General features: G+C 42.1%; 1 long non-coding RNA gene across 1 annotated transcript; it reads left to right on the forward strand.

The window, feature by feature from the left end:
* Positions 1 to 313: 313 nt before the first annotated feature.
* Positions 314 to 21,912, forward strand: LOC140639749 (uncharacterized). The gene is made up of 3 exons (XR_012036365.1): positions 314 to 534; positions 15,453 to 15,493; positions 19,775 to 21,912. It is a non-coding gene; the product is annotated as an uncharacterized lncRNA (long non-coding RNA).
* Positions 21,913 to 23,863: the final 1,951 nt, after the last annotated feature.

The raw sequence follows: 23,863 nt of genomic DNA on the forward strand, positions 1-23,863 counted from the left end.
TGGAACATTTTTATATTTGCAAAGTGCTTTAAAATAACTCCTCTTGACAAGCATGTAAGCCAGATAACCATTATCATCTCAATTTTTTCAAAATATGAAACAGAGATCGGTGAAGCAATCTGCCCTCTTCCAAGAGAAAATGGCGTGTGGTAGCAGATTAGAAATCACTGAGCCTGAAATTCTATTTTGCAGTGTGAGCCAGTGCCCAGGACGACCCATTGGATGAGTGTGGCTGGGCGGTTGCCAAATCTCAACAGACAAAGCAGCACACAATGTGATAGCTCATCCAGATGATTTAGGTCAGAATCTCCCCGTGACCCTGGAATCTCAAAAAAAAAAAAAAAAAAAAAAAAATGTAACCTGAATGATCGCTCCAGCTCAGGACTTTACAGTTAGCTTTCCTGAGGTTGGACCACCAAGACACAAGTGCTCGGCAAGGCAAGGAAGAAGTTTCTCTCGAATTCGATTGGGCTGAGATAAGTCACAAGAGGGATGGGGATGGTGCCGAGAGGGAGGCACTGACTACACAAACAGGTGAGTCAGAAATGTTTCCTGTGTCTTCAGTTAGGACACTTCCCCTCACAGTACAACCATCTTTATTTTACTCTTGGCTGCCTCTAGGGCATGCTGGGGAACATCTGTCCTCTCTCTGAATATAACCGGAAATGTTATTTAATGTTTGTATTTTAAATAATTTAATACTAACGTCTACTATTCCATGCCATATTAAAATCATTGCTCCCAGGGACCCTTCGGGGTTCTGACATGCTCCACGGGGGCCCAGCTGTGGAGGCCCTCACAGAGGCAGAGGCACGAGCCCAAGTGCTAGGTATTGCTCAACGTCAGTGCAAATTAAAGAGAAACAAAGCAGCTTGTTTTGCCTCTTCAGCCTCTCTCGAACCAAAACACAGGAGGACCTGAGCCAGCAGAGCAAAGCCACCGGCAAATGACTCACTGGAAATCTTGAATGTTTGCTAAGTAAGGTCTTCTGCTGCATTCCCAGATCAAAGAGCCTGGGCCCTCCTTCCGCTGCCGGGCCTGACTCACACAGGAGAGGGCTGAAGGCCTGTTGCCCCTGCTGTCTGCCTCAGGAGACTCACCCCCCAGCTCTGGGGAGACACTTGCTTGGTGGTGGGATCCTTTGCTTTTGGGTTCTCAAAATTATTTTTGCACTTTTGTTTGTTTTTCTGTTTGTTTGCTTAATGGTTATATAATAGGGGCTCCATCTCAAACTTTTGGAAGGAACTGAAGATTTTTTTTTTTTACAGCAGCTGGTAAGTCTTCACCCGTGATCCTGTTATTGCAACCTGTTAGCACCTCTGTCATTTCTCACACCAAGGTTTCTCATCCTCGGTACTATTGACATTTTGGGTGGTTTCACTCACTGTCGTGTGTTTGCAGGGGCCACCCAGAGCATTGTAGGATATTCAGCAGCACCGCTGGCCTCTCGTGCTAGGTGCCAGTAGCATTCCACTCCCACCTCCAGACACTATCAAGTGTTATTGGAGGTGGGGGGGTCAAAATTGCCCCCATTAAAAACAACTGTTTCAGATGGCATATTTTTGCAAAGCAAGAAGTCGATTTGAGATTTATACAGGGAAACACTTTAGGAAATTCCTTACAGAGAACTCAGTCCATGCTTTTCATTTCACTAGGAGGAAGGCTCAGAGAAGTGACTTGTGCAAAGTCACCTCATCGGATGGGTTAGTGGGTCAGATCCCCTTAGCTTCTGATCTACTTATTTTTCTACTCTTCTGTTTGTGTGACTTTTGTATTCTTCCTTGAGTATGGTACACAGTCAACACTGGCTTTGTGGCTCTCGAATTCCCACCCAGGGATCATTCCCAGCATGAGGCTTGATTCTTCATGGCTCTTCATACTTGTCCCCGGCAGACAATGACAGGCTGCATGGGTGATGACAGATTCTGTTCTACTTAGGAAACCTAGCTTTCTTAACTTTGTGTCCTTCTGCTAAAGAACATGCAAGAAATGCCCAAATGTTCTTGTGTTTCAAAACTTGGTATCCCCCCCTCCCTTTTTTTTCTGTTCCTTGTTAGTTTTCTATCTTCCTAGGGCAATAATCCAGTGATTTAGGGTACATATTCTTCCCTTTGTTCTGGCCCATTAATCTAAATATGAGCCCTAAATTTCTCTCCTGGAAAGCCCCTGCTTCCATTCAAATTCAAACCCCCATCATCTCCCATCTGGACTAAGGGAAAAGTCTCCTTGCTTCTACTCTTGTTCTGCTACAATCCATAATCCATTCTTCACAGATCTTTTTTTTTTTTTTTTTTTATGTAAATCAGACTATGTCACTGCTCTGCTTAAAATCCTCCCATGGCTTTCTCTTACATTTAGAACTCAAATTCCATGCCCTGGCCCACAAGGCCTCATGTCTTGCCAGCTCCCCACCCCCTCTGCTCTAACTACACTGGCCTTGTGGTTGTTCTCAGACATTCCAAACGCTGCCCACCTCGGGGGCTCTGTGCTTGCCCTTTCCTCTGCCTGGAATGCTCCTCGCCCATGCTCCTGTGACTGCCTCCTTATCATTCATGCTTCATCTCCAAAAGTCAATTCTTCAGAGAGGTTTCCACCTAATTAATATCCTCACCCCTGCTTGTACCGTGGTCACTCTGGGCCATATTATCTAGTTTCGTGGCCTTCCTGGAATTTATTGTTATATCTTAATTTGAATAATCCTATTTATTACTACCTCTCTTTTCCCTATTCCCCACCACAATGTGTCAGTCTTCTTCACTACTGGATCCTTATTCCCAAGACCCAACAGAGAGTAGCTAGGTGCTCAATAAATATTTTTGAATAAATGAATGAGTGATAAACCTATAGCACACTTACTTATGCAAATAGAATTGGAGATCCTTGGTATCCTTTTCTAATAACCATTACCCTTCCATTCAAATTCACCCTTCACTTCCTGCCCCATTTTCCTTGTGCTACATAATACAGCAGTCATAGCCAAAGCCCTAAAGTGCTCACTTGGTGACTTCAATTTAATAACCCATGACCTATCTGACTCGAAGTTAGTCACTTAGACTTCATAAAATTTCCCAATGATACAAGATGTCACCAAGAGTCTTGCCTTTTTTTTTTTTTTTTTTTAACCTTAGTCATGCATTCATTTACCTGAATAACATCATCTAGCAGTTAGGCCCAAAGCCAAAAGAACCCAGGAAAACAGAGTTACTTAGCAAACTTCCCTTATTCACTTGGGATTACTGCTACCATTTCCCGCCTCCGGATGTTGTACAAACAAATAAGATGTTATCTGTGGAGCATTTTCATCTTAATAAGAAAGATTTGTACACATGAAAAGGAAGCTATTGATTTTCTGACTTTCCAATGTGTCATTTATATGCCTTTTACTAATAATTGTATTTAAAAAGGTCAACTTTTGTGCATTCCTCATAAGTCAAGGGAAATCTAGCTGCTTAAGGCATTTACCCAAGACATTCCAATTTAGAATTCAAGAATGTTTAGGAATAAGAAGCAAATTTCAGGCATTTCTGCATCTTCTACTCTGTAGACTCCAACCGTTGTCATAGACCATAGAATATCCAAGAGTAAGGAAGCCTCTTATAAATCACCTGATCTAACCTCTTGACTTAATTTATTTACTTTTTTTAGATTTTATTTATATATTTGACAAAGAGAGAGAGAGCACAAGAGTCGGGGGAGCAGCAGGCAGAGGAAGAGGGAAAAGCAGGCTCTGGGCTGAGCAGGGAGCCTGATGATGTGGGACTCCATCCCAATACCCTGGGATCAACACCTGAGCCTAAGGCAGACACTTTACAGACTGAGCCACGTAGGTGCCCTAACCTCTTTATTTTATAGATGAGAAAGCAAAACCCATAATATTATGTACCAGATTCCTTCAGTCTTTTAAGTAGTCAATGCCAGCCTAATGCCATCTTCCCCTCCTTTCACTCCAGAGATAGTTCTGGGATAGAACCCATTGCTTCTCATGTGTCATTATTTTATTATTGTCCTTTCACTTCCAAAGGTCAGGCTGCAAACCAGGAAGGGGAAGTAAAATGCTAACATTGATATCTCACCAAGAAGAAGCACATAATTTTGTCCTACTATTTCCAGGTTTTGGTCTTTTAGTGAGAAATAACCACTCTAGTTAAAGGTATGCAAGTATGCATCTGGAAAGAATTCAGGTCAGCATGGTCAATATTTCCAACTCTTGGCTAACCTGAAACGCTCTCTGGAATGCTCAGCAAGCTGGAACAACACTGGATGCAGAAGTAAGTAGTGGGGGACAAAAATTTAAGGAAAAAAATATGTTAACTTGAAAAGTATTTTTGGCTGGAAAGAGCTGCTTTTAATTATTCAGCAATTGAATGAGCAGTAAGGGAGCATAGCTGAGAAATAAAAGACAACACCCGGTACAATGAAACCAGTCACTTCCTTGCACGGAAAAAAAAAAAAAAAAGAAAAAGAAAAAAAGAAAAAGAAAAAGAAAGAGAAAGAAAGAAGAAAGAAAGAAAGAAAGAAAGAAAGAAAGAAAGAAAGAAAGAAAGAAAGAAGAAAGAAAGAAAGGAAGGAAGAAAGAAAGAATAGGAACTAGTGCTTATAAAATACCAAGACTTTAAGGAATTAAAAGTCAAGAGTGTGTGTGCTGTGGATCATGAAAAACTATCAAGTTAGGTTATTTCCTACCCTTTTTGAGAATGCAGAGCAGTTGCAAATAAAAATTTTTAAAGCACTTCCATTTGTAGAAGTTAAATTCAGTTAACTCCAAAATGGGATTCGTTTCTAGATAGCTGTAGGAATAGACCAGTACTTCAACACACACACACACACAGAGGAAGGATAAATTGAGATGGCTCCATATAGAATTGCTACCATGATTTCCAATCATTATGTGTCTAGGGCCGCAGAAACCCAATTACCCTGTAAGAGAAAATCTAGATGAAAGTAACCAGAGTAGTTGCTATATGTTGAATCAGCTACTTCTCACCTGTTAATACAGAAGAGATAAATTTAAAATAAGCCTTTAAAATGTCAAGCTGGGGGGAAAATGTATCAGCGAAAGGATGGGCAGGCTCTGATAAAATATGAGCACACTATCGTGGTGTAAATTCTACTTTCTCTTCTATTTCATGCTTCATTTTATTCCTTTTCTTGTCTTTTTCTTTTTCTTTTCTTTTTTTTTTTTTTTTTTTTTGCCCTTCTAAAATCTAGCAATAGAGAAGACTAGAGAATCCATAGCTGGGCTATTTCATAAATAAATGGTTTTCTTTTGTAATAGTCGATGTTACATGAAATGTTTAACTCTACATTCAGTTTTCTTCATCCTGGGGTAGTCAAAATAGCCAAACAAAACAAAAAAACAATAGCATGGAAACTAATATGTGAATATGCTTTATATCTTGGAACACTATACTTCTATTTTAAAACATGAAGAATTGAATCCTAAAAAACACATTCTATGCAATGCTAAGAATTATGTGTATATGTATATATATTTAATACTTAAGTTTTTAATTTTTTAAAAAAGATTTTATTTATTTACTTCACAGAGCAAGAGAGAAGGAGGAGTGGCAGGCAGAGGGACAGGGAGTGGCAGGCTCCTGGCTGAACCGGGAACCCGTGGGGAGCTCCATCCCAGAACCTGAGCTAAAAGCAGTCACTTAACTGACTGGGCCACCCAGGCACCCCCTTAATACTTAAATTTTAAAATGAATCTTCATCACATATAAAAAGTAAAGAATTGAGTTTTGCTGACACGAATCTTTTTCTAATATGGTACAGAGAACAACTATATATGTCAGAACAGAAATAATCACAATATGCTAGAATCTGGTTGTTATACCTTGGTACAAGCAACATAGCTGGTTATTGGTTGGTTTCACCAACATTAAGGGATTTAGTGTAACCATCACTGTGCCCTTACCAGGCCCAAGCTCAAAGTATTTCCCCTCATCCCCTCTTCAGCTCTTTTGTTGCAGATAACAGCCACATCTTAAGGCACTCAGCACCCACAAGAGAACTTGAGCAGATTGGCTCCAGGACCCGTTGTACTATTATTGTAGCAAACTACTACCAATTAAATGGCTTGATTTAACACAAATATGTTATCTTACAGTTCTAGAAGTCACAAGTCGGAAGTCAATCTCACTGGGCTAAAATAAATTGTCAACAGGACTGCATTTCTTCTGTAGCCTCCAATTTTTAGAGATCACTTACTGCATTCTTTAGCTCATGGCCCCTTCCTCTATATCAATCCAGAAGCAATGTAGCATCTTTGAGCCTCTCTGAGTCTTTAAATTTGACTCTGACCTCTGTTTTGTTTTGCTTTTGTTTTTTTGTTTTGTTTTGTTTTTCTTTTAAGATTTTATTTATTTATTTGAGAGAGAAATAGCGAGAGAGAGCACAGGCTGGGTGGGGGTGCAGAGGGAGAGGAAGAAGCAGACTCCCTGCCGAGCAGGGAGCCCAATGCAGGGTTGATCCCAGGACTCCGGGATCATGACCCAAGCCAAAGGCAGACACTCAACCAACTGAGCCACCCTGGTGCCCCGTGACCTCTGTATCACTTCTCCTTCTCTGACTTCCCTGTCTCCCTCTTTCCTCTATCAGGATCCCAGATATTCCAGGGTAATCTCTGTATCTCATCTCAAAATCCTTAATCTAGTCCCATCTACAAAGTTCCTTTTGCCACTCAACATATTCATGGTTTCCAGGGATTCGTAAGTGGATATTTTAGGGAGGCCATTATTCTGATACCATGCCCTCCCATTTTTTTTTTCACTCTCTCCATCCACTTCCTAAAACTGGAACTGCTTTCATTTCAAATCCCCAAATTACAAAAGATCTTGCTTCATCTCTGTGTCTGGATATAGGGGGGGGGAGGGGGGGCTAACTGCCCTGCATTCCCTGGTGGAATTCAAGTTAATACTCTGCCTTCATTTAAAATGGAACATGTCTGAACTTACTAAAGAGGAGGCAGCACAATTAAATTCTTTAATGAAATATGCTTTCTGATGATCACTTTTGATGGGATCATATGAGTGTACAACAGAACTCTCAATATACTTCTGAGGAGTAACAGAACCCAAAGGAGGTATTTGTAAATAATGTTACTTCTTTGAAACACTAGCCTCTGGGGATCTTTTGCTCTTTATGAACCACTGTGAAATCTCCCTTCATTCATCGATTCCACAAATATTATTGCCAGCCCACTATCTGCCAGGCACTATGGAAGAACCTAAATATAAAGGTGAACAGAAGAGATATAGTTTCTTCCCTCACAGGGAATATGAACTACAATCTAGTGGAAGAGACACACACCTTACATAAACAAACAAATTAATATATAATTGCAAAGTGTTACAAATGCTCTCCAGGAGATAAAGAGAATTTGGAGCTGAAGATGAAATGCAGGGGGCATGCATAGTCAAACCAGGGAAGATTGCTCTTAGGGGCGTGTGTGGACCCACAGCTGGGAAACAGAGTTTTTAGCATTTAGTTTTTAGTATTTAGAAACTTTAGGAGTAGTAATAAAACTGGCTAAAATTAGCCTGCTTTTTGTCATCATCATACGCTGACAAGTCTAAACAATGTCAGTAATAAATTACTTTTCCCAGAAAAAAAAAATTTTCTTGATCTAAGTTCTAAACAGTTGCTACAGTTACTGTTGAGTTTTGATAATATACATGTAAAATGTAAATCAGCACATTTTTATTACCTACCCTTTAACAACACACTGTTTTCAACATGGAAGTTAATTTGAAGAACCACTATACAATCAGCCCCTAATGTACACGGACTCAGTACTATGATCTGAATGTCTGTGTCCCCCCAAAGTCAGTTGATCCCTTCATCCCCAATGTGGTGTCTCTTGGTGTCTCTTGTGGTGTTGCTTGAGGGTGGGTCCCTCACAATGGGCTTCCTATCTTATTGAGGAAAGACACGAGAGATGACCTGCCCTGCACTGTCTACTCTCTACCATGTGAAGCTACCACAAGAAGATGACCATGTACAAAGTATCAAGTGTGCTCTCCCCAGATATCAGGTCTGCCCACACCCTGATCTTGGATTTCCCAGCCTCCAGACTGTGGGAATTAAGGTTTATTGCTTAAACCACCCGGTCTATAGTATCCAGTTATACTAACCTGAATTGATTGAGAACTCTCAGTGACCTGTATCTGTTTCTACCTGAGGTTCAAGGAGATGTGGAATAATCTGAGTTAACTTTGGTCTCTATTCAGGGATCTTAACCTTTGGTTCCTTTTGATACCATTCACTCTACGCCATGTGTCACACGGTGATCAAATGCGAAGTGCTCACTTACGTCCATATTAAGGATGGCAAATTGGAGAGAAAAGACTGGTTCTTGAGTTTCTTTCCCATTTCTGGGATAACTGCTGCTAAACTCACATGAAAGTCACAACGCAACTGCGTGGGGAAGGACTGGACATAAACCTCTATCGTGGTCAAGGACATAGAAATGCTGTAATGACAGCTATCTCCCTCTGCGGTGTTTGGCTAAGAAATCAAAGAAGTTAATCCAAATCCTTGTCTGTACCTTGTGCAAATCATCCTCCCAAACCTTTGAAGAGTTGGCTATTTTGGAAGTTTTCTTCATGTGTGATATTTTGGGGAAAGAAAAAAAAATGTATTCCTTCTTTTCATCATTTTGAAAAGATTCATTGATGGGAAATGCAGCACAGTGTCAGTATAAGAGTGAAAAGGCTTTTCTGGACACAGTGGAGTGTTCATTTGAAGCTGTACACAGAGGAAAGGCAAATTTTAAAAAGTTAATCCCAACCTTTGAAGTACTCTAAGATCCAAAAGAAAATGTGGACACAAGAAGATCAGTCAAGATTTTGCTTTCAGCTGAGGCTATTTTTCTTTTCTGAATTAGCTTTTTTTCTGGAGTGAGCTTTCGATGAGGTTAATCAGACAAATAGATTTGCAAAGAGACAGAGGTGGCTTTGAACAATGTGTGTGAAACTCCAGGCATTTAAATTTTTTCCTTGAATATCAGCCTACACAAAATGTAAAGATGACTGATATTTATATGACAATGAATATAAGAAAATGGGCATTTACATGGAAAAAAAATCAAATTTTGAAAAAGACCAGCAGCAACAGCAAAATCAAAAGGACAATGTTTGAATGCCGCAATCACTTTTACCAAGAATTGGACACTTGGTCTAAAGCAATGTATCAAATATTGCCCATGTTTGCTACCATTTCATGATTTTGTCTGGCCTTTTGCAGCCGAGATCTTTAGAAGTTTCTACCCAATGACAACAAATTTATGATAAATTTTCTAGTGAAGATACTTTAGTGCAGTGTATTTTTTTTTTGAGTGAAGAAAAAATGAGAATTTGAAAGCCACTAGAATCTATTTCCAAAAAGCAATGATATGGCCGATTTTATAATATCTGAATATTACTGTGTGGTAAGATTTTTATTTAATTCTATTAGATCTGAATATTGAAAGATCAATTTTAATGAAGTCATTGACAAATTTGCCAGATTAAGTTTTGAAAACAGAAACTGTGTGATATTATTACACATTATTGTGACAGACAAATATATAGGTGTAAGGTTTTTTTTTTTCCTTTTAAAAAAATACACATTGATGTAATCCCAAAGTACGAATTCTGATCAATGAGGAAGAGCTCAGCTTTCAAAAGTCAAGACCAAGACATTCTACAAAAAACGAACAGCAAGGGCAAAGACCGTGAATTATGAAATAACAAGGATTGTTTCAGAAATTCAAAAGAGGAAAATGTAGCCAAAGGAAGTGTGTAAAATAGAGTGTCCTGGACTGTGCTTAGAGAAGCAAGCAGAGGCCAGATGCTATCACCCTGCAGGCTATTGCGATGAATTTAAATTTTATTGTAAGCACAAAAGGAAAATACTGAAGTTTCTTAAGCAGGAAAGAGGTATGATCAAATTTATGGTTTTCCAAGATAACTCTGGCTGCCGTGCTAAAAATAGATTGAAGGAGAGCAGAGTGAAAGGTTACTTGAGAAATCTAAATGAAAAGTTGCTGTGGCTTGCATTAAGATGAAAGTAAGAGAGATGACATGGGAAGAATAGATAGGCCTGAGATTTGGCAGATAAGTTGGGGATCTATATTTGGGGCAGAACTGATAGGATTTGCTCACCAAGAGGATGAGAAGAGTGAGTTGGAGAAAGAATCAGGAACTCCCAGATTTCTGGCTTAAACAATGAGTGTATGGTGGTCTCACTGGGGAGATAAGGGGACACTGGTTTAGTGAGGATATTCTTTGTCTTGGGGTTCAAAAGCAACGTTGCAAGAACAAGTATCAGTAAAAATAAAATACAGGGTTACCTGGGTAGCTCAATCATTTACGCAACTACCTTCAGTTTGGTTCATGATCCCAAGGTCCTGGGATCGAGCCCCACATTGGGCTCTCTGCTTGGCAGGAGAGTCTACTTCTCCCTGTCCTCCCAACTCCTGTTGTCTTTTGCTATCTCTCTGTCTCTCTCTCAAATATATAAATAGGATATTTAAAAAATAATAAAAAATAAAATACAAAGTGATACCATCATTAAGATCTATTAAAAACTATATGCCCACACATATATATTTATTGTCATAGAGAAAATGAAGACAAGATCCAGCCCATACTTTCATTTTACATGGTAGCAGGCTGAGGCTGGAAGGGGAAAGACAACTCGCTCACTGAGTCAGAGCCTGTAAAGTCATCTTCAGGTCAGATTCCTTGGCTCTCATACTCCAAATACTTCAACCAGTTTTTTGTTTGGGGGGCTTTTTTTTCATAATCCTTTTTTCTTTATACTCTCATTCAGTTATTAGGTCACGTCTGCTGACAGAGCTTGTGAACTCACTTCTTCCTAAGGGCAGTGTGATGCCACTTCCCCAGTGGACAGTGATGGTTCTTCCTGCCTTCAGATCTTTCAGGCTAGCCAGAGCATGATCCAGAGAAGCACAAGGAATGCCAGCAATCAAGACATTTTCACCCATCAGATCTCCTCTTCTCAAGTCAATACCTCCAAAACCATTCTGAAAGGCTCCTAGGCTCTTTAAGAAGAGTGTCATTATTCAAACAATTCATTCAGACAAATAAATACTGATTCAATGTCTACTGTTCTGAAGACTATGAATGATTCAAAGTGATGATTATTGGTCCTTCCATCGTTTCAATGTGGTTGGAAAGAATAAATAGAGAGGTAAGAATTGGTCAAGGAACAATACTGGTCAGTACAAGATTCAGCATCAAAATAGGTAGCTAATACAGGAAAGGCTATGATATTTCAGAAAAAGCCATTCAAGTGGTTGAGACACATGAAAGATTATGGGGCCATCATAATCCATAGAAATCAAAGAAGAGATTTGTTTTAAGGGAAGAAAAGGAAGGAGGTGCCTGGATGGTGCAGTCAGCTGAGCAACCATCCAACTCTTGGTTTCAGCTCAAGTCATGATCTCAGGGTCATGAGATGGAGCCCTGCAGTGGGCTCCCCATTCAGTATGAAGTCTGCTTGAGATTCTCTCTCCCTCTGCCCCTTCCCTTGCTCTCTCTCTCTCTCTCAAATAAATAAATAAATCTTAAAAAAAGAAAAGAAAAAGGAAAAGAAGAAGAAGTAAAGGAAGGCAGATGCAAATTTTAACTGAGAGAAACCAATCCAGCTCAGGGCCTGGCCACGCCCCAAAAAGAGTCAGAAGTTTCCATGAAGAACTGTGGTATTAGAGACTGGACTTCCTGGAGGTAGAACAGCTCAGCTGAGATTAACTGATCACTATACTCATAGTGATTCAAGTAAGCCCCACCACAAGCCCATGAGGAGGTGGTATCCTAGCTCCATTTTACAGATTAAGAAATGGAGGCCCAGAGTGGGTATGTGACCTGCCTCAGCCACACAACCAGTGCAGCAGAGTGCTGGGTTGCAAACCCAGATGGTTGGGTTAAGAGAGCCTGTGCTCTTAACCACTGCAGCATGTGGCTTCTCACGTGCGTGCTGGTGGTTTGGAGCACTCAAAGGGAGGAGGGGCACCAAAACGACCAAGATGAAGCCTGGAAATAGTGAGCAAGCATAAGAATAAATGAGTAGCCACGAGTCACAGCAGAGACAGCGTCAGATCGCAAGGACAGAAAAGGGCTCCAAGGGCCAGCCTCCACACAGTCGGCAAGGGGATGACCATTGAGAACAGGCTCTGGAAAGAACTAGCTCCTGGCTTGGAGAGGGAGTGGGATTAAAAGAAAACAAAAGTTACAGGGTGAGCCCAGCCAATGATCAGCCTCCCTAGAGGTAAATTCCTGGCAGAAAGCTGGTCTGGCTGTCCATGCCTTCGCTACTGGCCAGCTGCTTTTGTCCTTGCCTCTTAAGAAGAATCATGGCAGCCTCTGAATAGAAGATAAATGCGATAAAACTTTATCGTGGAGGTCGAGCCTGAAATGCTTCATGCACACTCTGAACCTCATCTTCTTTTCTCCTTCCCGAGGTAAAGAAATTGTTTTAAAAGTATAAAGAAGCATGGCCAACGACATATGTCATATGCTAGGATGCTGAAATTCAGGATGAGGGTCTGGAATTTAATCTTGGAGGTCAGAGGGAGCCACCGAAGCTTCTTGAGGCAGGAAGAGGACACAAGTGGCATAGAAGGATCCTCACGTGACTGTGGTTTATAGTTTGGATTAGAGGAAAAAAAGAAAGGTGACAAGTGGAAAAGTTTAAATGCAGCCGAAGACATGTAACCAGGTAGCAAGAGGATTCGAGAAGGCAGTTAAGTTAAAACAAAGACAAGAAATGTGAGCTTCCAGGAGAAATCCCAGCTTCTAAGGGTGACTTCTAGCAACCCTTGCAGAGCTTCTTACTGCAGTGCTAACAGTTTAGAAAGTATTTTTGCAGCACACTCAACAACATCCTGAAAAAAATGAGTCCCTGTGAATAGAGGTGAACCGTGTAATTTTAGGTAGACTCATAGTTTCCCTTAAAAACATTCTTTCATCCATGATAAATATAGCTTTAAGCAGTATCCCACATGATTCATGTGGCTGTAACACACCCAACTAGTTTTTCTTTCTAAGAGACCCATGAATCAATTGCCTTTGTCTAAGAATTGGGACAATTTGCGAGGATCAGCTTAACAGATAATAGATACACACCTGAAGCAAGAGTAATGTTGCTGAAAATAAACCGTTTCTACTCTGGTATATATACATATAAAAAATTAAATAATCTTCTTTCATCAAATCGTTTAATACTCCCAATTCTTTGTAACAGGCTATCTGCTCCATTATTTGTCCTTAGTCTTTTTTCTTAACCACTATTTTCAAAGATATTTTTTAAGCACTTAGGATGAAAATCTAAGAGTAGCTTTGTTTGTTTGTTTATTTATCTGATGGAGTCCAATGTGGGGTTTGAACCCATGACCCTAAAATCAAGAATCAGATGATTAACTGACAGAGCCACCCAGGGACCTCCTCTAAAAGTAGCTTTAAAAATATCTTTACTAGGGACACCTGGGTGGCTCAGTGGTTGAGCATCTGCCTTTGGCTCAGGTCGTGATCCCAGGGTCCTGGGATCGAGTCCTGCATCAGGCTTACTGGGCTTACTGCAGGGAGCCTGCTCCTTCCTCTGCCAGTGTCTCTGCCTCTCTGTCTGTGTCTCTCATGAATAAATAAATAAAATTTAAAAAATATATATCTTTACAATCCTGTCACTCGGCTTCTCGGTTCCTTCATCAGTAAAGTAGGAAATTGGACTGGACATCCTCCCAGCAACTAAATCAATATGATTCTGTTAATATTTTCATGCATATTTTTCTGGTGATGCTCTTTAAAACATCTGGGATTTTTTTTCTATATACGCCAAAATAATATACAGACTCAGATATTAAACACAAATTTAAGAAATTCCATAACCGACATCCGTTAGCTATTATCCAATCGATCATAATTATTTTGTGGCTATAATCTATTAGTGACTTGCTTATCAGTTCTTGATTGAATGGAGAGTTTTTCCAGAATGTTCATAAATATAACAATTTGGATCCTATCAAAGAGCTTTCCTTGGTGGAGCCCTTTTAATAATGTCGTTTGGCACCACCCTCCATATCCCCACACCTTTCCTGTGAACTGCTGTCCAGCCAGATGATTAAAGGGATGGACCCTGATGTCATCCTTCTGTTTCATGGCCCTGCCCCATGACCACGGTCTATTGGGACAGGGGAAGGCAAATGACTCCAGAATTTGGAATTGGAAGAGAGAGAAAGAGAGAAAGCTTTGTCTTTCTAGTAGCTGGAGTGGAAATCTAACATTGGTAATTCTCGGCAATTGTATTTTTCCATTTGTTCATAGAAAAATAGAAAAAGCTAGTCCACAGAGAGGGGGGTGGTGGGAAACCTGAAATAAGACAAATGGAGGAACAGAGGTGTTCAAGTCTCAAGTCCAATTTGTTCCTGAGACTGAGTGGTTTCTATTTCAGATTTGTCGAGTGTCCGGGACCCTTGTTATAAATGCTCCTGGTCTGCATCACCTACCTCACATGTTCGCCTCTGCAGCGCAAAAGCTGTTGTACAACAAGCAGTGCAAGGCTGCCTGGCCGGGCTCTCCCCAGCCTCAGTGCAGGGAGTCCCAGCTCTGGTGGTCACTGAGAGACCGTCTCTGATAGAGCATATTCAGGACAAAAATAAGGGAAGCAGTCATCTTGGCTTGAAGTAATAGCTCACACCAGCAGACTGCCAGGTCATCCCCTCTTCGTCTTCGAGTTTACCTCCCAGTCTCTGGAGTAGGGTTGTCTGGAGCAAAGTAAATGGTGCAACTGCCCAAAGGTTCTTGTAGAATGAAGGCTCTCTCGGGTCCCTCGATGTCTCAAGCCTATTTCAAGTCACACATCATGAACTGTGAGGGTTCTCTTCATGGTGCACTTCATGGTGAGGTGCTCAGCTTCCTACAGGCAAGGAGAGGGGGGTGGCAACTGGGCTGGTACTAGAAGTTATCCCACAAGCATCCCCCTCCAGGTGAGGGACAAAGTAGGCCTTTCTATAGAATGTGGCTTCCTCCTACAGAGCATAGTGTACCCCTCCCTCCTCACCCCTACTCCCACGTGAATGCAGGTTTAAGGCATGAGCCAGTTTGTCACAATAACAGGGTCCTCTCTGCCAAGTAACCCAAGCCCAGACCGGTAGGCTGACTCCCATTAGAAATTCAAAGTCATAAGGTCATTAAAAATAGCTTGCTTTCCTTTTTCCTTCTTAGGTATTCCTCAGACTCTCAAAAAACTCAGGCTCATCAGCAAGCTCTAACAAGACCACATTTGCATTTTGTCTTTCTGAAGATTCATTTGAATCTGTCCAAGGATATTAAAATACAGTACAGTCCTCTTTTTAAAGTCTCATCATAGTCTATGGCCCCAGATCACCACGGCTCCTGAGAGTCTGTCTCATCCAACCTCGTCTTTTTTTTTTTTTTTTTTTTCCACAGAGTCATGGCCAGAGCCTCAAGATGACTCGGCTTTAAGTCTGGTAAGGCATTTTTAATAAAAACTTCTGCTTCTGTTGGAAGACTAGGGAATGCAGACCAATCCTCTCATAAATGATGACTAGGAAAGCCGGATGAAATCTTCAGAGACAAAAAAGTCTTGAAAGCATCACAGGACCAACAGGATAACAACGATTAACCAGTCCCAGATATAGAAGGGATGGGAATCCAGATAGATAAGCTTGGTACTATAGCCATTTTTGGATTGGAGTTATTTGCCAGTTGGAAAAAAGATGGCCAAGAAACTGAGCCATACTTTTGATGCCTTTACAGAGCTGGGAGGAAAAACATCATCAGTGTCCAGTGTCTTGCTTGCAAGATAGGAATTCCATAAACTGTCCCTCACTTTGGACTGGTAGCTCCAAGAACTGCACCCTAGAAGTTAGAATAAGCCAGAGATAAACTCTTCCCTTTAGGAACTACAGATATACTGAGTGGCCTGGAACATATCAAATCTGGAACTTGGATAAATTTTGCTCTGAAGTATTAATGTCCCAAGCACTTGGCTAAAGAAATTAAATATTATCTTTGGTGGACCAAACATCATTCTGGGCTTCAAATTATTTGTGCACTTTGTGTTTGAAAAAATATTTGCTGGGATGCCTGGGTGGCTCAGCAGTTGAGCATCTGCCTTTGGCTCAGGTCATGATCCTGGGTTCCTGGGATTGAGTCCCACATCAGGCTCCTTGTGGGGAGCTCCTCTGCCTACGTCTCTGCCTCTCTCTGTGTGTCTCTCATGAATAAATAAATAAAATCTTTAAAAAAAAAAAAGAAAAAACATTTGCCAAAAACTATGTGTTGCACACAACGAAAGGTTGGGCACTTATGGAAACTAGATGCCATGAATGTAATCCACAGGCAACAAAAATAGGCTGCAGAGGATCCAGATATTGGGATTTTAAAATACAGGTAGGAACTGTGTTTGCCAGGTTTCATGAGATAAAAGTCAAACTTTAAAATTTTGGCAGAAAATAGGAAACAAGTGGCAAATTCAATATCTTAGAAATGAAAATTTTGATACTTGGAATCAAGAAGTCAATCAACAGGAGTGCCTGGGTGGCTCAGTCAATTAAGCTTCCGACCCTTGGGCACAGGTGATGGTCTCAGGGTCATGGATCAAGTCCTGCAACAGGCTCCAGGTTGGGCATGGAGACTGCTGAAGAGATTCTTTCTTCCCCTCTCCCTTTGCCCCGCCCTGGCTTGTGCACTCACTTCACTCACTTGCACATTCTGTCTCTTTTAAAAAAAATAAAAAAATAAAAAAGGAAGTTAATCAACAGACTTAAGCGATACTAGACATAGCTGAAAAAAGAATTAGTGATTTAATCCAGAATGAAACACAAAGATATAAGGATGAAAAAGACAAAAGAGGAAGTGAGAAGCATAGAGAATGCATCAAGAAGATCTCATGCATTTCACTGGGATCTCAGAAGGACAGATGACAGAGCAGAGACGTAATTTGAAGATGAAATACAGCACTTCTCACACTGTACTCTTGAAATACTTACAGCAAGATGATTCTTAAAAATGAAGGAAGACACATCAGGTGTGGTCAGTCGCATATCCTGGCGGCCTCCACTTACACAGCTTCATTCCCATCTGGTGTTGCATCCTTGCTCTGCGCAGGACCAACTGTCCCTGCTGTGCCCTTTACCATCTACTACAGGATCACTCAGCCCAGCAGATTTCTTCCATGACTGTGCAGTGCTTGGCCACATAAAATATTCCGCTGCTCTTATGCTTCTCTGGCCTTTGAAGAAACTCTTTATCCCCACTACATGGGGATCCTGTAGAAATTCTGACTTCTGCCTGGCTCCCCACACCGATATTGTTGACCTCTCTGACCTTCTTTCCCCAAAACCTGTGATGGGGAGAAATGGGGAAGTGATTCTCGTCTCCCTACCCTCAGAACCTTGGCCAGACCCCTTATCAAAGGCTCCAAGTCTTGACGCTCTCCCACTTCCCTCCTCTCTCCTGGAAATTCTTCTCTACTTGCCAAGCGGAAAACTGGTTTAATCTGGTACGTTTATTCTAAATTTTCTCTCTTTTGCCCAGACTAGTGGATTTGCCATTCAAAGGGCAAACATTTGATTCTCTGTCTAGTGTTCTTCACTTTTCCCCAGAAATAATGAAAGGCATAGAAAAAAAAAATATATATATATATATATATATAAATCAATTGATCAGAATAAAGGCAAAGAAATAAGAAAATCAACCCAGGAACAAACTTGAATAAATATCTCAAATATTATTCTATAACATATGAAGCCAGCAGTCTCATCAATGCAGATAGATAGATAGATAAATATAGACGTAGGTATAGATATAAATATAGATGATATACACAGACAAAAATATGTTAAAACTGCTCTGGTAAACCTGTGCAAATTTTTTTTATCAGGATTTAATTTATTTATTCATGAGAGATACAGAGAGAGAGGCAGAGACACAGGCAGAGGGAGAAGCAAGCTCCATGCAGGGAGCCCCATGTGGGACTTGATCCCAGGATCCTGGGATCACAACCTGAGCTGAAGGCAGATGCTCAAACGCTGAGCCACCAGGTGCCCCAAACCTGTGCAAATTCTATAATTTTTGGCCTTGTCCAGTGTTCAAACTTCTCAACGGTCTTTTATAAGTTCACCAAAATAGTAGGGAGTGATTCCTCAATGATTTATGTAAGCCTGTGAGAAATCTACCATGTAAAAGTGCCAGAGTTCATTGGAAGCCCAGTTTACAGGCCTACCTATTTCAGGAATCCAGGAAGTGTAGGAGGTAATGTGGACTCCCTGAAAAAAGGAGGGGGAGGGGGGAGTGGAGAGAAGGGCCTTAGGGCTTAGAGCCAAGTCTTGGACACTGAGATTCAGAAACTTTGGAAGGCTAAATGGACTGCCCTAAATTCTAGGAGGGGTGAGGGGAGATGCATCCTAATAAATAGGGAATTTGAAAAGCAAGGGGCCCTTCTCAGGTCTCAGAGCACACGTTCAAGAACTATTCGGAGGGGTGGGCACCACGAGGCCATATCTGGGGACGCCCAGTGCCACCGTCACTTAGTGCCAAGCTTAGAGAGGAAAAGTAGGGAACCTGGAGCTCAGAGGGCCCTCCTTTATGCAGCAGAAACAGCACAGGGAGGGCAGCCCGATAGCAGTGCCCACGGGAATGACAACAAGGTCCCCCACACCAAGGGAGGGACAGATCAGCAAGAGCAGCAGTGGTCGTGGGGTCGGGCAGCAGGCAGAGTCTGCAGGAGCACCGCGGGGGCACTGGCGACCACCACAGAAAGGGGCCAGCAAAGGCAGGAGGAGGGTGAGTCACTCAGGGCCCGCAGGAGGCCAATGCGGGAGGAGGACACACCAAAGAGGCCCCGCTTTTGGTGGTAAACATCCCTTAGATGAGCAGCCAAGCCAGGAAGGAGCAGACGATCCCCCTCTGATTGCACAGAGGATTCCTGGGCCTCACCACAAAGCTGCTGCACCAGAATATCTGAGAAGAGAGTCGAGGAATCTGAATTTTAAACAAATTCTTTGGGTGCTCTTTGAACAGGACTTGCCTGTTGATCTGAGCAACTGGGACTCCTGCCCCGGACCGTAACTTTTAGGGAAACTTTTTCCAGCCATGCTCCTCACAGGGCAAGGTGTCCTAGGGATCAAGGGAACCTGCCTAGCAGCATCCGTGCCCACCCATACACAGCACCCCTCCCACCCCACCCAGACTGTGCTCCTGGCACCCAAGACCCTACATCCCATGCCCAAATAACACTGGACCAATTCCAGGGCCTGATGGACCTCTCCCCCCCGCCCCCCCATCTGTTCTCCCGTAGTGGCTAAACCTGTGTGGTGTACACAACTCTAGAAGCAAGTGTTTGCCAAGGAGCTTGGTGGGCCATGGGGCTTGGACCTGCCTGCTGGGCTGACCACCTGTGCCCTCCAAGTCTCTCTCACTGGGGCCAGAGCAGGTGTGGGGGAAAAGGGCCCCCCCCCTCTTTCTTTCCCTCCATCCACACTTCAGCCCTGTGTCCCCAGACATTAGGGACATCTACTGGCCTAGACCAGACACTTACTCATTATTTTTGGCTCTTTTTGGGAGTCATAGGAGTTTTGTTTAGTTTATTTTTTGTTTTTGTTTTGTCTTGCTTTACTTTGTTTTCAAGAAACTGAGAGGGAATGAAAGCCCTTTGAGTCCAAATGCCAATTAGAAAATGAATGGACGCTAGAATTTAATCCTGCTGTGACTTAACCAGCTCTTGATTTTTTTTTTTCCCTTGGCAGGTGAAGCCTTGAAGAACAAGCGTTCCTATTCAGCGGCATCTGAAAACTTGGAATTCATTCAGTTAAAGTAGTATCTGCTGAACATTTATTTGTTCTGTGTTGCCCATTGTCCTAGACAGTGAGTCTCAATAGGGCGTGAGCCAGGCCATTGGATAATTCAAGTTGTATACATGGGATGCAAATGGGACAGCTGTGTATGGGAGTATGTTCTTTTAAGGGCTAAAGGGAGTGCCCCAGACATGCTAGAGCAAGTCAGTGCGTCTTCAAAGAGACCCCTTCCTTGGATCCTCAGGGTTGCCACCACACACTCACACAGCCCTCCTAAATGAGATCCCTGTGCTTTCAAGTTTCAGGAACAAGCAAGATCAGCGAACGAGACTTTGTGTCTCAACACATATCTGGTCTCTGCTTTTAAGGATTGTTTTTGCTTGGGATTTTTTGTTTTTTTGTTTTTGTTTTTGTTTTGCTTTGCTTTGCTTTGCTTTGCTTTGCTTTGCTTTGCTTTGCTTTTCAGGCACATTTTCAGGTGTTTTTTTCTTTCCTTCAGTGATGACCCATCCATTTAGCCTCTTCACACAGGACAAGCTCTGCATCTGACACTCACCAATGGACTTTGATAGACTGAGTGTGCTTGGTTGTTCCTTTCTGGGTGGAATATTGAGCAATAAAACTTGGGAAGAGATTCAATTATTCACACTGTTGGTAAAGACAGACATACATCTTGCCCTAAATTTACCATAACATGAGCCTAAGACATGGGACTCCATACGGGCACCTACCCTGGGAGTTGTATCTGTTTCACTTTTTTGCCAATGAAGCTGTGCCATAGAGGATAAAAGCAGCAGAAACAGGAAGCAGTGACCAAGGAGTGGGCTGGGAAGTTCCAGCTGCCCTCCTGCCCTAGTTATAGGGAATAGACGTGACTCATTGTTAAGAAGCAAACAGATGTTGACTTGGCTAACAAAATCCCATGCAGTATTTAAGCTCTCAGGGCCCCTGCTTCCTCTTCTGGGAAAAAATAAAACAAGGACAGGTTATTATATTTGGACACCTGGATAGCATTGTTCAATAATGGTATGAAAAAAATAGGCAGATATATATTTTTTTGAATGTGCTATTTTTTATTGACCTTGAAGATCACCTTCCCCTGGAACATAACTATTTAGGGAAGATGAGCTGGACAAGAGAAGCCCCCACAATCCAACAACTTTAGCTGTGCGGATATGTGAGGTCTACCATTTAGAATGAGATGGAATTTTCAGGTATGCACACCAATGAGCAAATTCCAGGCCCCTACCCAAACATAGAAGTCCAGAGGCCCAGCAGTCCAGAGGTTATAATCCTGGCCCTATATTAAATAGCTCCGTGGCCTCAGTTTCCTTATCTGTGAAATGGAGAAGCTTGACTTTCAAGGCTCCTCCCCCTCTATTCTTTTATGGAATTTTAAAGAGTTGAAAATACATACTTATATTGCCCACTGTCTCCATCATCCATCTACCAAAAGAATACATACTTTTATGAGATAGAAAATGTATCTGTTAACAGTTTTCTTTCACTGTAAAAATAAGAAAGTATGTCATGGCTAATACTGGGTCAAAGGCAAGATGTAACATGTAATGGAGTTAAAAACATTTCCTTACTTACCACCTCCCTGGGTGGCTGTAGTCATCCAGTGAGATCACATCCTTGAGAAGTTGATCATGTATTGCACTCTATGGAAATGTTCCCTTCAGAATTCGTATGTTGAAACCAAATCCTGAATGTGATGGTATTGGGAGGTTGGCCTTTGGAAGGAGCTTCGGTCATGAGGGCAGAGCCTTCATGAATGGGATGAGCACCCTCATAAATGAGACCCCTGAGATCCCTTGCCCCATGTGCCATGTGAAGTCATAGTGAAAAGTAGGCTGTCTGTGAACTCTCATCTTGATCTTGGACTTGCCAGTCTCCAGAACTGTGAAAAATTAATTTCTATTGTTTTATAAGCCACTCAGTACATGCTATTTTGTTACAGCAGCCTTGAGGGAATAAGGCAAAATGTTGATACTATTACTAATAGCAAATATAAATATGCTTACCCAAGAAACATTGGTCAGGCACTTTCTATACATCAGACGTCATGCTGAATATTAAGAAGACATCGACCCAGACTCACAGGAAACTAAAAGAGCACAATAAAATGATGACAATTTTTTTGAAAGATCTTATTTATTTATTTGTGAGACAGACAGCACAAGTGGGGAGGCGAGGGAGAAGCAGGATGGATGAGGATATAGGGATCGAGGTGGGCCTGAGCCGAAGGCAGACGCTTAACCGACTGAGCCACCCAGCTGCCCCAAAATGCTGATAGTTTTTATCCTTAAAACTGTTTTCTACCTTTATGAAAAGTTTGAACCTGAATAAAGGAACAAATTGCCAAAGCTATTTCCTCCCTATTTTCATGCATTACGTATCTTTTTTAAATGTCCCTGCCCCCAACCTGAGGAAAAACATACCTGAGATTCTGCAGAAGCTTAGCTAATTTCAGTGCCAGGTGAAGAAATACGAGAGGCTACAGTCTATTAACTGTTGGCACCAAGTACGGTGGCAAGTACTTAATGGGCTCCCCAGCAGTGACGAGAGACAAATGGATGATAACCTCACCGTAAAGGATAATAGAAGCCTGACCTTGGGCTATGAACAATGTGCTCTGTGGCCTTGTGACTGCAAAGCCCACTGCCCCCCTTTGCACTTTACACTTGGGTGACACGGCTCTTACCCGCTTCTGGGTCCTTGAATGTAACCTGCTGTCTCAGGCCGCTGCATTTTCTCATTCCTGTCCTCTGCCTGGAACAAGTAATCCCCCATCACTCCTTCCTCCTCCCTCCTCCTTCCTCCCTCCTCCCCCTTCCTTCTCTCTCCTGTCTCCCACAGGCGGCTGCTCAGTATTCAAGATGCCACTCCACTCCTCTTCCTGCCCAGGGCCTCCTAATTTCCCTCCCTACTGCCCTCATGCCACCCCCAGCATCCATCCCCCTGTCTCCATGAAGTGCCCTTGCTTACACACCAACCTGTCAGCCCCGTGGTGTCATAGCACTTATCACCACGTACCAGAGAAACTTCTGTATTTTGTTGATTTCTTCCACAAGCACACTGGTTCTAAATGGAGTAGGTTTTGTCCCTCAGGGGCGTTTGACAATATCTGGAGACATTTTTCCTTGTCACAACCTGCCAGGGGGTGGGGGTGGAGAAGAAGGTAGAGCTATTGGCATCTAGTAGGTAGAGCCCAGGGATGCTGCTAATCAGCCTACAATGCACAGGACAGTGCCCACAACAAAGGATTATCCAGCCCCAAATGTCTGTTGTGCAAAGTTTGAGAAACTGTCCTGGACTCTTTAATTCCTTTAAAGCAGGACTTTTTTAGAGGCCTCTTCCCATCAGCTCTAAGCGCAGTGTCCAATGCTCAGCAGGAATCGGTACCAATTGTACAATTAAATGAAATACATCTTGGGGCACCTGGGTGGCTCAGTGGTAGAGCATCTGCCTTTGGCCCAGGGTGTGATCTCGGGGTCCTGGGATCAAGTCCCACATCGGTCTCCCAGCAAGGAGCCTGCTTCTCCCTCTGCCTATGTCTTTGCCTCTCTCTGTGTCTCTCATGAATAAATAAATAAAAATATTTTAAAGAATAAAATTAAATAAAATCCATCTTGAAAATATCATTGAAAAAAGTCTTAACTACAGCTCTCTGAGATAACTAATGATTAATTTGAGTATGTACCACAAGTTAAAGGAATGTCAATACTCAGGATGAAGATAGATGACACCCCTCAGTATTGCCCTGACACTTCCTCCCACCCAGCTCTCTCCACTCTGTCTCCTTTTATACATGTGCACCCTCTCCCCTCTCTACTGTCATGTTTGAATTCCACTGTGAAGTAGGAATTTGCACATAGTGCAATACATTGTTCCACACTTATTATCATAGGCATTTGTTCAGCTTAATTTTAACATTTAAATGGACAGTTGCTGGGTGGGATGCTGGACACTGTAGAAAACAACAACAAAAAAAAAACAAGACATGTAAGAAACTAAACCTATCCCAACCCAACCTGG

The sequence above is a fragment of the Canis lupus genome, chromosome 1 (assembly GCF_048164855.1).
Source record: "Canis lupus baileyi chromosome 1, mCanLup2.hap1, whole genome shotgun sequence".
Classification (NCBI taxonomy): Eukaryota; Metazoa; Chordata; class Mammalia; order Carnivora; family Canidae; genus Canis; species Canis lupus.